At 40.4% G+C, this 16,516-nt stretch overlaps 1 protein-coding gene across 1 annotated transcript in view; it reads right to left on the bottom strand.

The window, feature by feature from the left end:
* The window catches only part of ADCYAP1R1 (ADCYAP receptor type I), a 178,959-nt gene that overhangs the window by 120,797 nt on the left and 41,646 nt on the right, over window positions 1–16,516 (bottom strand). The window lies entirely within an intron of this gene.

Genomic DNA, 16,516 nt, shown 5'->3' with positions numbered 1-16,516 from the left:
TAAGCTAAAATGACAGTTATTCATAAGCCTCTAAAGGACATATGTGTTACCACGGACCGCCCCGTACTGCTATTATGCCAGCCTGTACCAACCACATTATTTTAACCCTGTCTTCTCAAACAATGTGGAAACCAGGTGCAGGCTGTGCTGGGGGCCATAGGGGCATCTGCCCACCGGGTCGCTCCCATAGTAGGCTACCTTAGGTGGGGTCACTGGGCCACCTACGTTTTTTTTCCTTTAAAATGTTCCTATAGGCTGCTGAGTCGAGTCTCTTCCCCTAGGCTAAAAATTTCCAGCCCTCCCCTGGTGCCAACTCTGGCCGAATCAAATAATATGCCAGTCGCCGTCTATACAGTACATAACTTACCGGTCACGTTCCACAAACAATTTTTATGCTCTGTCATCTCCCACATAATATACCAGCTATGTGCCCACAGATTGTACCATCAATGTGACCATACAAATACCAGCCTTTGCCCCAACACTTAATATACCAGTCGTGTGCCCACACATTATTGTACCAGTCTGTTGTAAATGCCGTGTGCCCAAAAAATTATTACCCTGTTCTTATACATATAATATCTGCCCACATTATAGTGGCACTGTGTTTCCACCATATGCCAGTGTATTGTCCTTACCGAATGCACATTAGACATTATTAATGGTTCCCTTCACCACTGTAGTAACAGAGTTTAGAACTGGCCCGCACTCTGCTCAGGCTGCCATGTGTTGGCCTCTGATCAAACCTGGTGACTAGGAATTGGCCTGTTCTAAATGCTTAATATTAGAATTCTCAATACTTAAAAATACAGTTTTGGAGACAGTCATAGCTTATATTTCAGGTCTGTAGATAAAGACCAGATGCATCACTTAGACAGTCTCAGACAACATTGGTTATTTAAGACATATCTCTGATTCCAGTGGGACGGTCCCACTGGAATCGGGACAGTTGGGAGGTATGTACTCCGAGACTGATTTACTGTGACGTCCCAATCTCCATCCAGTCGCCCATAGAGCGCATGTGCAGAACAAAAGAGCGACCCCTGCTATACACAAGTCAGAACTCTGTGGTGTTACCATGGAGATAGGTGGAGTGGAGAGTGTGCTGGACTGGGGGCGTGGCTTATTTTGTCACGCTTTCGAGACTAAATGTTGGGAGGTATTTTAAAGACGATCTGGGGGTATGTGCTTTTTCCCTTGTTGCATATGACTTCCATCCACACTTCCAAACTCACGTCCATATAAACAGATTTGGTATATATACACATGAGGTTAATCATATAATACACAGGTAACTAATAGTGGAAAGGCAATTGGTGCTTTATGATGCAGTAAGGTATACATATATAAAGCAAAGAGAAGGTCATGAATACACTTGATGCAGGCCTGTGGAGATGTGCACAGGCAGCAATCCATGACTACAAGTATTACAAGAGAGAGAGGAGAGAGGAGGATGTTTCCCAATAGCGTTTAACCCTTTGAATCCAAATGCACCCGTTGTAGCCTTTTTTTTCCCTTAACAAAGGGCTTTTAACAGAAGATATGTGGACATTTGAACCGAATCTTAGCTGCAGATTAGATAAATTAAGAAAATGCCAAAGTGTGATGAGATGGGCAATGTTCTGCTGGGAATCCTTGGGTCCTGGCATTCATGTGGATGTTACTATGACACGTACCACCTACCTAAACACTGTTGTAGACCTGTCACACTGCAAAAATTGTTCAGCAACGGTTTGAGGAACATGACAATGAGATCAAGGTGTTTATTTGGCCTCCAAAATCCCCAGATCTCAATCCGATCGAGCATCTGTGGGATGTGCTGGTAAAGCAAGTCCAAGCCATGGAGGCCCCACTTGCAACTTACAGGACTTAAAGGATTGCTAACGTCTTGGGATCAGATACCACAGGACACCTTCAGAGGTCTTGTGGAGTCCATGCCTCAACGGGTCAGAGCTGTTTTGGCAGCAGGATGGCAACCTGCACAATATTAGGCAGGTATGGCTTTACGGTTGTGGCTGATCGGTGTATTCTTAAGGTGGATGAGGCTGGGCAACGGATGGTCACTCCATCTGCCCCTATTATAATACAACACTCGCAGAGAATGCGACATAAACCTCCACAGACCTTACAAAGCTCTCCAATGCCGTACATCAACATTAATGTAAATGTTAATATTTAAAAGGCTCATAACAAGGAAGACATCCGTGTTCCTTAGGGAAATTCCTTTTTGCAGATGCTCAGCACGATCATTTGTCATCCCAGATAGAAATATGCGTTGTGCAAAAAGTAAAACCGTCACGCCAAATCTCTGACTATTGTAATTGATTACAATGTCTCAATTTTTCTCCTAAATACAGCTTGTTTTAGCCTTATTCACGTATGAAATAAATAATGAGATCAGAATTAACATCTGGATTATCTTCAAGTGTCAAAATTTGCTCTTTTCTTGATCTCCGTTACAGCCTAGTACATGTACATTCAGGTAATTTTGCAACCGCAATGGGATCCTTCATCTGCCCTCTAACTCAGGAATATCCCACCAAATGACCAGTCTCCCCCACCTAAAATTAATTTAAATATTCCCTCCCAAACATGTGACACTAAACCCCATATGTGTGCTAGTCCCCGTAAAACTAAACAAATAAGGAGAAACAAAAATACCACAATGACAATAAAATGAACTGACTGGTGTCAGAACATGGAGGCGCATACATTCCCACTTTTTGAACCTCCCATTTAGGATTTCCCAGGTCCATAAGACAAGAGCGGGTGGGCGAGTGTATATCATAGTATATTTACTTTTTCATATTTTTAGTTTTTTTTGTATAGCACTGAGGTTCTGGATATTCATCAATGGCATTATGATGATGTCACATAAGTTTGAAAGTCTATGTTGGCCTGTGAATGCCATGGCTTTGGAAAGGAAGGGTTTTCCTGATCACTCGTTAAACATATTGGTGCTAATGCAGAGTGGGAAGTACAGCCAGTTTGCGACTGGTATCTTGCGTGAAAACGCACTGACATGCGTTGAAAGTGGGTCCATGCAGATTTACATGATAACACAACTTACACCAGCCTGTACCTGTAAAGGTAGGGCAGGGTGGGACAGGAGCATTCTATTGTGATATCCCACTAATGTTGAGTACCACTCACCTGTCCAACAGTTCTTGCTAATGGCGGCCATCTTTGAGAAGCCTTTTGTGAGACCAGCAGCAGCCATCTTTGGTGAGCCTATTTGTGAGACTGGTGGCCGCTATTTTAGAAGACTAAACTACCCAACCAAGAATGCACTGGGAATGGGGAGATCTGTTGTAAAAATGGGCAAAAACGGAAAGGGAGGAGACTGTGTGAGACTAAACAAGAAACAGTGTGGTTGGTAAGATAACGTGAGTTATTGCTTGCTAAAGTCAGCACTACACACTCAATGCTATGTGTAAAGATAAAAAGTATTAACCCTTGATTAACCAGCTCAGGATTTAGTTAACTCGTTCTCCTGATTGATTGCACATTAATCTACTGGAACACAAGCAACTTTGACAGAACACTCTGCATCATTCTCCAGAAGGGGCCCCTAATGTTTCAACGCCAAATAGTACTATTAGATTGCTTAGTAAAGTAAGGCCTTTATTGATAAACACAGTGTAATATACATATCTGCTGCATTGTTGATGTTATTGTGAATGCTTATTGTATCTGCTCTGCTCTGTTTATAATTGCATGTGGTTTAGTACTGTGTATCAGTGGCGGAACTACAATTGGTGCAGTAGGGGAGTTACACCGGAGCCCATGAAGATAATGGGGCCCACTGTACAGTGACCTAGCAAGTTCTGGGCCCCAGTTCCCTCCTCACCGCTTCCATGCACTGGGGCCCACAGATCGCTAGTTCCGCCTCTGATGTGTATTGTATACTAGAATGACATTTAAACCAAGGGCTACGTTTATTGCCAATCCTATAGCCAGGACAAGCGTTAGAGTCGGCAGGCTTTTAAATAAAACTGTATGTGTTAAGCTCTATAGTGACGCTCAGTTGTCCCTTTGTCTGTGAGCTGTTGGTGGGAATTCTTGCCTCTCTGCCATGGTGTGGGTCCTATTGAGTCTGCCCAAACTCAGGAAAGAATTCAATGGGTCCACTCTATCCACCAGCCACATTATCCTATACACCAATGGTCAGGGCACAGGGGTAAATTACTCAAATTGGGGTAAAAATGAAATTCTTGGGGGTAATGCTGCTGATTCACATGCTGTCAGTTGGATTGTAGACCCCTTTAAATGTGAAATTGCTGTTGTACCAGAAGAGCCTCAAGGGTTGGCAGAGGCACTTCTTGAGCTTCGATGCAATAATGAAGCCCGTATTACATTTGAAAACAAAGCAGATCTGTCATATTTTTGGATGTCAACAGCTGCAAAGGCATCAAAATTGCACATGAGGAGGCAGACAAAAAGTTGCTGCCTTTTGCAACAACCTACCTTTGCGAACAAGGATTTTCCACTCTAACGAACATAAAAACAAAGCAGAGAAATCGATTGGACGCTGAAGACTGTATCCAAATTGCTCTGACATCAACATGCCCCAATATTGATGCTCTCGTATCAAAACTGAAGCAACATCATTTCTCCAAAACCTGAAGTTTTGAAGTTGAAGCTTTCAAAGTAATTTTGAATAGATTCAATAAAATTTTGAATTCCAATAACTAATAATATATGATTTCCTTCCTTTCAAATCAAGGGGGTAACATCGGCGTATCTAAATATATTTTGGGGTAAAAGGTAAAAAAGTTCCCTGGCCCCTGCTATACAATTATTCGATCGCCCGTGGACCCTCACATGAACATCAGTAAAGGGGTGTACATGCAATTGTGAAGAGATGCAGATCAGGAAAAATACATATATATGGGTCTGAGAAAGCAGTATGATTTGAGGGTGGTCAGGGGCCACTAAGGTGAATCCCACAGCTGCTGTTTGTACTTTTAAATAACTGAAGAGAGGATTAAAGCTATTTCATTGCGTAGCTAAGTTACTTTCTACTTTCATATTTAGATGGGATCTGGCTTTGTTCCTCTTACACTATTTCTTCTTTATGTTTTATATTTATGTTTTATTTAATGTAGTTCATCTCTATTGAGGGCTGCAGAATATGTTAACACTGCATTATAAGAAACTCATAATATTGCACTGTTGTAATCTCACCGTTACTGTCAGATATCGACCATAAAGAAGTGGATAGTGTCATGATTCTATTGTGAATGTTAGGATAACATTATTCAAAGCTCTTTATAGGGAGATTTATAAAATGATAAATTGATACATGAAAGTATTTTTACCCAAGAGAAATATTCCCTCTTTAATTATGAATTAGTGAAGCAAGTAGTGCATATGTATTGCCTAGCAACAGGCTGATCAGACATTACTGTACATTATGTCTTATTAAATTGACTAACTAGCTTAGATGTTAACGGTATAGTGGCTCAGCCACATTCTAGAAAATAAGTAGTTATTATTTAACAGGCCATTGTTTCTGGGAATGTCACACAGACACAGACCTAAAGAAGGAGAGGTGCACGTCCTAGTGGGGGCGACGAGGGCGGGACGTTGCTCACTCGACACATCATTGTTTTTGTTTTTCTCTAATTTTGTATATTATGCGTTACAAAGATTTTAAATATTTCAACTCGAGCTCAGTTTGGGCTAATTTATCTACATGAAATTATAAGCAGAGGATAGCTAAGACAGTGGGGGGGGGGGGGATGAAACAGAAGAAAATGGTATAGGGGTGGTCAAAAAAAGTAAATCTAGTAAAACCCAGAATCCCCCCTGTGTTCTAATCACACAATCAGAGGGCAGACAGCATGGTGTAATGCACGACTGCGGTACTAGAACTATGTGTTTGCGCAGAGGTGTTGAGGAGGAGGAAAGACTCCTGCCAACTTACTTGGAACAGTCAGCAGCTGCTATCAGTTGGCTGTCTACTGGCAAAGCATGCTGGTGCTTGTAGTTCACAACACCTGGAGATCCACAGGCTGGCCTGACCTGCCGTATACAATACCTCTTACCCACTATTATTCACTGACACCATCCCATATCCACTGAAATGGGCAGCACAGTGGCTCAGTGGTTAGCACTTCTGCCTCACAGCACTAGGGTCATGTGTTCGATTCCCAACCATGGCCTTATCTGTGTGAAGTTTGTATGTTCTCCCCGTGTTTGTGTGGGTTTCCTCCGGGTGCTCCGGTTTCCTCCCACACTCCAAAAACATACTGGTAGGTTAATTGGCTGCTATCTTAATTGACCCTAGTCTCTCCCTCTCTGTCTGTCTGTGTGTGTGTGTGTGTGTGTGTGTCTGTGTGTGTATATTAGGTAATTTAGACTGTAAGCTCCAGTGGGGCAGGGACTGATGTAAGTGAGTGCTCTGTACAGCGCTGCGGAATCAGTGGCGCTATATAAATAAATGATGATGATGTCTCTCACTCACCACCATTCCCTGTTACCACATCTTACCCACTAATATACCCCTCACTAACCAACACTGTAAATATGCCTCTCACTCTTTTATACATTTAATAAGATCGGTTAACACAGAAACTTAATATTTTAATTAAGTTGAGACAAGCAGTAACTTTTTCCAGCCCAAATTGTCCCTTCACCACTTCTGTTCCCTATAGGAGAGTTCAGTGTATCATCCATCTCATATTTCTCACTGGGCACTGGGACTGTTTCTTCATCCATGGCCCATTCATCAATGCCCACGTCAGCACCCTTTAGACCTGGAAGGAAGCCCAATATAGGAGGGTGGGCCAGAGACGGACCATTTTCCATATTTGTTGCACCTTATTCCGGCTTCTCTTGGATGATAATTACTGTTGATCTGTACTTAAATCAAATTCCCAGGTCACTCTGGTGAAAAGTCTTCTATAATAGGCTCCGTATGGTTTAATATCTGCACCATAACTGTGCATTTTGTTGCTTTTTATTTTTTGTATAGGATTAAATGTGTTTTGTAACTTTGTACTTGTGTTCAATTGGATTTCCCTAGAGTGACTCAATTTACTTTCATAACACGCATTGGGTTTAACAAAACAAATATATTTCTTTTTACAGAATTCAAGGCAATATTTATTCAGTAAATGTGCCTTGCAAAAACATTGATCATTGTTCAAAATGTATGTGTCACTAAAGGTATCTGAAAAGGTCATCAAGGCATTTGAGGCTCGGCCATTTGAGCTTACATTTACTAAGTCTGCCTCGCAAGACCATTCATGAAAAACGTTTGTACTCTAAAGTAGAGACAAAGTGACCGAGATATGATTTGTGGATTGCTTTTCTGCCAAATAGCAAATAAACTATATACTGAATACTTCAATCTGTTGATATCATTTCCTTTTCAAAACATAACATTTCCTGTTCCACATTATGAAAAGGAAACTTTTGTCTCCTCATGCCCTTACGGAAAAATGGTGTAGGATCATTGAAGAACTAAACTACCATGAAAGTGGCCCCAAGGGGTTTGCAAATATCCCAACATGTTGGGCTCCTATGGACCAGCCCTCAGATAATGATAGGTTCTAGTAGCAACTGTGCTGAAAAGGTTTCCTGAGAGTGGCTGCATTTACATGATCATTGTATACGAGTGGATGTGCTTGTCCTAATTAAGGAAGCATAACGTGCATGCTCATCATTGTTGCCACTGCTTTGCAAATTGTGTCTTTCAGTTGTAAGGGACAATCTAGGTCCTGCATTGTGCAACCATCAGAGGTCCATGGAATGCATTATAAAGCCACCAGAGATGTTGTGGTCTACATTGCAAAGATACTAGAGATTGTGTGGTCTGCACTGTAAAGTCACCAGAGATTTGTGGTTGTGCATCATAAGGCCACCACAGATTTATGAGTCTGCACCATAAAATCACCAGAGATCTGTGGGATTGCATTATAAAGCGATCTGAATTAATATCACATGCAACTGCCCCACAGTTGTGCTGGTGTATATAGGGGAAGCCTTGGCTCCGAGAGGCTTTAGTTACACCACTGTGACATGCTGTAGTTGGGAGGGTTCTGCAAAATGTCTAACTAGCACCATCGTAAAAACTGTCAAACACAATTATATATATATATATATATATATATATATATATATATATATATATATATATATAGTTTTTTTACAAATTCATTCCTTGATCCTTAGGCAAATACAACTGAAAAATAATCTATTTATTAAGCCCCTTTAAAAAAAACACTTCTGAGCATTTTAAAGAAAAAAAAAAAAATAGGAAAAACAAATAAACCTAAATCACAAGTGATGACAAACACAAGTCTAACAGCCTGAAAAACACAATACATTGTAAAATATTGGAGGAGAAAATAACAGCAATTCAATGTCCCAATGTTAATCTAGATGAAAGTTTTTTGGCAGAAAGCAGCAGACCATTAGCATTCAACACACAAGCCTCCTGTCACCCGGCAGAGATTGTTTTGCCTCTCCAAGTCACTCAGTTTGTATTTAATGAGAGAGAATTTCTCCTTGTTCTCCATTCTCCTCTCTCGTACAGAATCTAATTATTGGTTAACCAGCATTCCGCTGTCTTAAAGAGACGACAGAGAGATACAGATAACATTGTGGAAAGGACGGAACGGAAGATGTCCTCGGTGACATTCACACTGGTTGTGCTTCACCAAAAACTGCTGTAACTTCATTAGCCAGATTCTGGGCACCTCTCCCCTAGCTGAGACCAAACGCTAAGCAGCCAAGATTAGGGTAGAGTGTGACAAAAGTTTCAATGTCATCTTGTAGGTGAGATTAAAAAAAAAATCAGGTTTACCAGGAAAATCTATGTTAATTTTATTAGTTGGAAATGAATTAAATCTAAACAAGGTTGTCTAGTTTATGTCCACCAGAGACGACAGAGCTCGTCTGCATGGTCATGAGATGCTGTTAGAGTATTGCTATTTTATTTTTCTTCTTTATATGAAGACGTGGACTCGTTAAAGTTCCCCTACAAATATGTTGTTCCTCAGAAATACAACTGAAATATGCAACATTATTAGCAATAGATAATTCAGGACATTGTCCAGATGACTTGAAGTTAAACAAGGGGTTTCTATTAGAAAGCAAAGCATACTAGCTACTTCTTACACTTACTTGCCCTCTCTCCTGGAATTTTGCTGAGACTGCTGAATTCTGGGTAGGTTTCCCAGACTCCGGTGGGGGCAAGCCATTCTCTCCGCATCCTGCACACTTCCTAATGACGTGAAATGCGTCGGCCTGCCCCCTCAACACTTGCACTTCACCTACCGATCTCCGGAGTGGAGTAAATAGAAGTTGGCAAGTATTTTATCACACTGCAGCAACACACATCTCATTGTCAGGTTCTAGTTTTCTGTCGTGTAAACCTTTTTTCAAAGATATAATAATTTAATCAAAGAGTTAGACGCAGATGTGTGAAAAATTTGCCCATAAAAATAGTCCATATTTGCCCATATGCTGAGGTTTAATAATTTCAGTCTCAATCTTTTTATAAATGCTAGTTTTATGCTATAAGATAGAGTTATACCCAACCACAAAAGCATAAGAAAAGTTTCTAAAACCCTCTCTAATACAGCAGGTATAATCTTCATTCTCATGTTCAAATGAAAGAAGCAAAAAATAAATTTTAAAATAAAAGCATATAATAAAGATGTAATCAATGATGAAAGCAACTACCAGCGTCACAGGTCAATCCACAATCAGCCAATCAGAAGTGGCTAGCACATGGTAGAGACAGTCTTCATGATCAGTGTGTATTTGCACCAACCCTCCCATAGGCTCCCACAATTGACATGTCTACTCCATGCAGGTCTGCCAGTGTGTAAGTAGACGCACTTTTCAGATGCCAGCAAATCTGAATATGGATCGAGACGTGCTTTATTTGTGAGCATCCGCAGTACAAAGTCATTGTTTCCGCTTCTGCTAATTGCAACTTTGTTGGTGTCTTGTTGCAGAATCATGTATCTTTTTGGTGGCGCTTTCCACTTTTATATTCAGTCCCATTATCTTCAAAACTTATTGCTTACTTTGGCAAAATACTCTTCAAGTTATTATTATTATTATTATTATTATTATCTTTATATGTAAGGTGCAAGAAAGGGTCTGTAGTGTTGCACAGAGAGCATATAGTAAAATAGTGCCCAACATAACAGCACAATACACAGCAATGGGCAGCCAAACCAGCAGCAATGAAGTATATATCACTTGAGGACAGAGGCTTGAGAAATGGGGTAATGGGGATAAAGAATAGGGAGCAAATTGGCGCTAAGATACTCCTGTACCCAGGAAAGTGGGTGCAGCAACCAGGAACAGAGTCATTTATTGAGGAAAGAAACGAATGCACAGGAGTGCTGGTGGCATAGGTAAGGAGGCCTCAAGGGAGGAGGCAGGGGCAAACGCAGGATTTGTAGAGAGGGATTTCCACGCCACGCCGCCAGTGGGCGTGACAAGCATGCATGGGGGTGTAGCTATAATATTAGGCAGTCATTGGCTGCTCACTCTTCCTATCCCCATAATATACTTGGGCAATGCTGTGGGCACTACTATTAGGTGGTCCTTTTCTGCAACTCCCTCTACAATCTAAAGGGAGGGGCAGACAAATGTGGACGACACAAATGGCCTAAGTCAGTGTAAACGGGGTATGGGGGTGGTTTAGGAGGACACCTGGTAGGCTTTGGTGAATAAGTGTCTTTTGAGAACCCATCTGAAGCCTTGGAGCGAGATATCCTCCTTGAAGTGAAGCATATTGCATATCTGGGGGTCTTTATGGGGGCTCCATGTACCTCACACCATACACGTCCTTGTGTACAAAGTCCCGAGACTGTTCAGCTCTATTACTGCTGGTTTTAGGAATATATTTATATGTCATTTTTTCCATTCGAGCAGCGAGTGAATTTCATCATCTTGTTGCTCAGTGACTGTTAGTTCTGATTTATCAGACTGGATATTGTGAACCTTATTGAGTTGCTATTAGCACCTAATCTTCTCAAGTCTTTCACTGTTGTCCTGGGTCCAGAACCTGTTATCAGCAAATAATTCAGGGCATTGCCCCGGCACGTTGAAAGGCTTCTGCTTTAAGATATAGAACAAGACACTATAAACAGCACCTCAGAAGTGTCAAAATCATCCTTTTGCAGGGTAAAAAAGTCTGCATGCCTTCCAGCAAAGAAGAAACTTCCACTATAAATGCATCCTCACCACCCCTAAATCTCATATAAATAATCTTACCCTGCAAAACTAAACATCTTCCATTTGGCCGATGCAAAATTTGAAGCCTTGCATACAATGCTATTTTAATCTGCAGTTCCATACTCCTTGCCATAAAACCAGGTGACATTGCTCACAGGTAGGTGTGTGACATCATAAAAGAGCACTTGCACTGTGGTTTACCATTTTGCAGTTCATCTACGAACCTTCGCATGTGTCAAGGACTTGGATTAAGAAGAGGGCCTGACGCAATCTGCTAACTTCCAATCGGCTGTTGGCAGGAGCAAATGGAATTATGAACATTTACTCCTAAACCAATCACTGTTATATAAATCAGTCACATGGGCTGGGCTTGAGTAGAACACTTTTAAAATTAGAGAGGCTTTGTTGGGTGGAGAATCTGGTTGAGCCTATGGTGAAGAAAGAGAAGTGATACGTTTTATGGAGGTGCTTTGGAAATTTTGCCAACCCCCTGTCTGCAAGAGGGAACCAATGAACACCTACCTGAGAAATTACAGTAAGTGAGCTTCATCTATGTAATGGTTTGGACCCTTGCAGCTTCTGGGTTAACCACTTTTGTCTGGGCCACTGGACTACCTGCTGAGCCGAGTCTTGCCCCAAGGGCTAATATCTGACAGTCAGCCCCTGTGGCCCCAGCATACCTCAAAAAAATTCCCAATTCAAGAAATGGTCATTGTTCACTTTAGTCACCAACCAGCATTTTAGAATGGACATTTTATGAATCATGAGCAAAGTGTAGCAGTCAATGAAACCTCTCTGGATTACATTATTTAGAGAACACAAAGTGTGCAACATTGCAGCAAAACAAATGTTCCCTCTCATATCATTGTGCTTTGGCCTCCATAGAGAACATGATGCATATGAAGTTAATTTGTCTATTGTTCGGTATGTGCCAATTATATTGAATATAGTACCAGCGTTGCTGTTGCCTAGCAACCTCATCTTCCTTAATGCAAATAAATAGTTCTGTCAGTGTGAAGCTCAGCCTAGTACAGCATGCAGTCTACAAATTACAGAGCTGTCAGGGAAATATGTGAACACTTTTTTCTGGAGATTGCAACAACCCAAACTGATCAAAATGATCAAAATATGAAATTTAAAGTAAAAAAAACAAACTGTTACATTGTATTGTCTTTTTAAAAATGATGAAAATCGGTTATCGGTAGTTACAATAATCTTCGCTCTTCCCTTCATCCATGAAGCTCTGGTTGGTATTTAAAAAGGAAAGACTCAGTGATTAAATTCACAGGCTGATCGATAACGACACTGAAAAACTTAGTAGAGCCCACGGTTTGAATCTCAATGTCCTTGTGTGCTCTAAAACAAGTTATTTTGCTTTCCTGTATCCCGGGAACAAAAATTAGATTCAGGGCTTGATAGGACAGAAAAGCCGTACACAAAAAAATCTATATACTGCGCCGGGAGAAATTCTATGTCTCATCTAAACAGAGAAATAAACAGGTATTACACCAATCTACAGTACTCACAGAGACGTGTTTAATAACACGTTATACAGTGAGCTGTAGAAACCAATCAGACATTTGTTTTCAGTAACCTGCATTACAGATGGCGTTCCCAATCGTTTTGTATCTGGTAACATTTTATGATGGTAAATGTTTGCCAAATCACCCTTATGTCTTTAAATGGTTAAAAATGACTCATTGGGAGGAATTCAATTGGCAGCGATGTGCCGCGTGGACACACATAGCCGGTAATTATGGTAAAAATCTCTGCTCGTTTTACAGACATCTCTCCGCGAAGAGTCTCGGGAACATTCGTAATTGAATTCCCCCATTATATTTTGTTAGAATGTGTTTTATTCAATGCTAATACATTCAAATATAATAAGTTTTATTTAACAGATGGAATCTGTCTACGGTAGGTGTATCCCTGCTTGAGAAACCCAAGGTTATAGGTAAGGGAGGTAAGTTATGACAGACAGCTAGCACGCATAAGCCGTCTAATCACTGAAGCCAGCCGCATACCTCTCAACATTTAGAATCCCGAAAGTGGGACAAAACAAGCTTCGCCCCACTCCGCCAAACTCCGCCCACAACTGCGCAAATTTTGACAAATCCCCTGCCAATTTCCTGGCACTCGTGATCCGCAAATTGGGATGTCCCTCCAGAATCGGGACGATTGGAAGGTACGCTTGCCCTCTCTCCCAGCCAAATTCTAAATCAGCACATGACAGTGAGATATATGTGGAAATAAAGGAGGTCATGACCTCCTTTTAATTGCCTTTAAGTACTTTTCCTTTACCCTGTCGAATCCCTATCCCTATTCCCAACCCCTCGTCCCTCTCTACCTACTGTTCACAGTAACAAATCCCCCAGTGTTAAATCAGGCAGTTGGCCCTAGTCAGCTCTCTGTTTTCTAAAACATTTTCTATCCCTGATGATGCACCAAAACTACTACTAAAAAAAAAGACGTCCACTTCAACTAATTGCGTATAATTTTTTCACTAATAACCCCCATTCTGCTGCCAAATATGAGAACAGTGTGACCCCCCCCCCCCCCCCAACCTCTGTTACGGCTAATTCTTCTCATGGTGAGAAGAATTAGTTGAAATAGCAGCTTGTCCTGTCTCTAGAGCACAAATTGATCAGTGCATGTTTAAGCTCACGCGCAAATTAACCATTGCTGTTAGAGACGCATTCTAAATAGAATTGCAAATATCTTTAGATGTGTCTTTTAAGTGACGCATCTTTTGTGCGTCCATAAACCCGTCACAAGTTTACATGTTGATGACTACCCTATCTTCGCTCTCGACAGATTAATGCACTATTTATGTAGCACAAAAGATATTTGCAACGCAAAATGCATATTTAAAAATGCGAGCTTGCAGGCACACTATTGCACATATGCAAAATCTTTATGTTGTACTCTAAATGAAGCCCAATGAGAGCACATGTGCAAGGAAGGACACTCAGAACATTTAGAGAACCATAGATACATTGCTATTTATTTTGCCCTGTGTGTTCATTCTTATGATTGTATTCTTCTGTACAATATTACTGCAGTGCTCAATCTGTTTACTACATATTTCAACAAACATTCTGCAGCTATCTCATGCACCTTTCTTGCCATAGAATCCTAATTATACTTTGTATGTCGCTTTCAAGAGTCTTGCAGTAGAAAATTGCCATGTTTCATCCTAGTGGTGATGCCTACTTGTAATTAATCTAATGAGCCATTAGATGCACATGTCAGGCAGCTCATTAGAGACAAGCAGAAGGGCTGCAAGCTGATGTTGACCATTGCTCAGACCAGATACTGTTGCTGTCTTAGTGAGTCATTAATGACTTTACTCTCCTGCTACAGTCACACTATTTGGTGAAATATGGTCTTTCTAGAAATAAAATAAAAGGCAAAACAATCCATTGTCACAAGGGAGAGAAATTGGTCTCAGTCCAAAAATAATGAACGCAACTCATCTCGGAAACACGTTTCGGAACAAATGCAGCCCATGATTATTTAATTAAAAATAAAATTACAATTATATTGCATGCTGCTAACATAGATCTTTTGATGAGATCCATTGTTGGTCAAGTAATATACATTTTAAGATCACCAGGGAAATGTTATTTCATACCATGAACTAATTTTTTTTTAAAAAGTTCAGTTTTAATGTTGTTAAATTTTGCAGTCAGATTAAGAAATAAACTAATGATTCTTATTAAACTTAGAAGTTAAATAAGAAACACATTCTTACAAACAATCATTATGTTAAGCCTTAATAGTGCATTAACAAGTAATACTTTAATACAAGATTCACCAACAAAAAAACAATTATTGTGGAAAATATTAAGCCAAGCTTTCTTTTAAAAATGTACGATCAAGGCTGTTAGACATTTATAAAACATTTGTGGTTTCCACATTACACAACATGTTTGTTTTATTCCAGATGTTTTTATTTCTTTTACAAGAATTCTTTTATCAACACTTTTATGAATTTGGCTCCCACTCCAAGAGCTGTGATGTTGTAACTAGGAGAACTGGAGGTCATTTCCGGACCATAAGAACTGTTTATCCACTTTATGAACGCCCACAATACACATTTTGAAACTGTGCACAGAAAATCTCTTTGTCCCTACTTTTCAGGGGGATTGTTGTTCCAGCTGAGATTGGAGAAAGCAATCAAACCCTTACTCCAAAGTTCTGCTTAATATCACGTTAGGACCAACCCCCTTAATTACTAAACCGTTTATGTTTTTCGATTCAAATATTGTTCAGTTTACCTTCATTTATTTCTAAGATAAGTCCTGAGATTGAGGAGACATCAGAGCTGTCTTAATCACTTTTGTACGTTTGCACTTTTATAATCTCTGCCAACTCCAAGGATGTGTAATAGACGAGCCCAGTTACCACCGTTCCCTGAATCGCAGGTAACGTTGCCCCTGGTTGATTCTCCCAATAGCATATGCTTGTCTCAAAGATTAGGCTATGCTCATTAAATCAGTTATGGCTCTCACTTTTAGCACTTTCATATTTAAAATAAGCTCATGCATGGGATAAGTGCCGATGTCCTTCTCTCCCGATATGAATGATCTGCTAAATGTGAGCTGGGCCCCAAAATATTATCAGCGTCAACACCCGTTGCTTAACCTGCTCCTACGTTAAGCCATGGAAACCAAATTAATCAACCTCTATTTCAAAATGATCAAAACCAAAATAACTACCATTAGGACAGCCTACTTTCTGGACAAAAAATGGATTCTTACACATTTTGGGCAATTTATCAGAACAATGTACAGGGAATATTCAACAATTGTATGCACTAAATACCTGTTTTCTCTGCCCCCTCTTCCTTTTGCAAATGTTAAATCTAAAAATGAATACTTGCAAAATACAACATCCTTGCAAAACATATCAATTTTTCATAAAGAGAATACAAGCCAGCTGTAATTGCCTAAATAGCTTGTCTAAAATGGTAAAATTCACAATTCTCCTCTTATCTATAGTTTTCAAACCCTTTCGTAAGCCCTTAATTGCTGGCCTCCCAAGAAACTGATTTTCCCAAAAGAATTTCAGCCCTGGGAGACAAAATGTGTGCATTATCGTGCAAGTGTCCTGGCCTATGAAGCACCCTAAAAGATTAGGGTTGGGGAGCCATGGTCAATTGTGAATTGGCATGCCGAATAGTGTGTAACCACCTCAGATCTGCGTGGATGGTCTCAACCACAAAATTCCTTCCCTCAAGGTAATACCAGACACATTCAATTGTTAATGGTTCTACTCTTCCCCTGTGGAATTGTTCATCTCCTGA

Source organism: Mixophyes fleayi, chromosome 5, assembly GCF_038048845.1.
Source record: "Mixophyes fleayi isolate aMixFle1 chromosome 5, aMixFle1.hap1, whole genome shotgun sequence".
NCBI lineage: Eukaryota > Metazoa > Chordata > Amphibia > Anura > Limnodynastidae > Mixophyes > Mixophyes fleayi.
The sequence above is the reverse complement of the archived record's forward strand: the minus strand, read 5'-3'. Positions and strand labels throughout refer to the sequence as shown.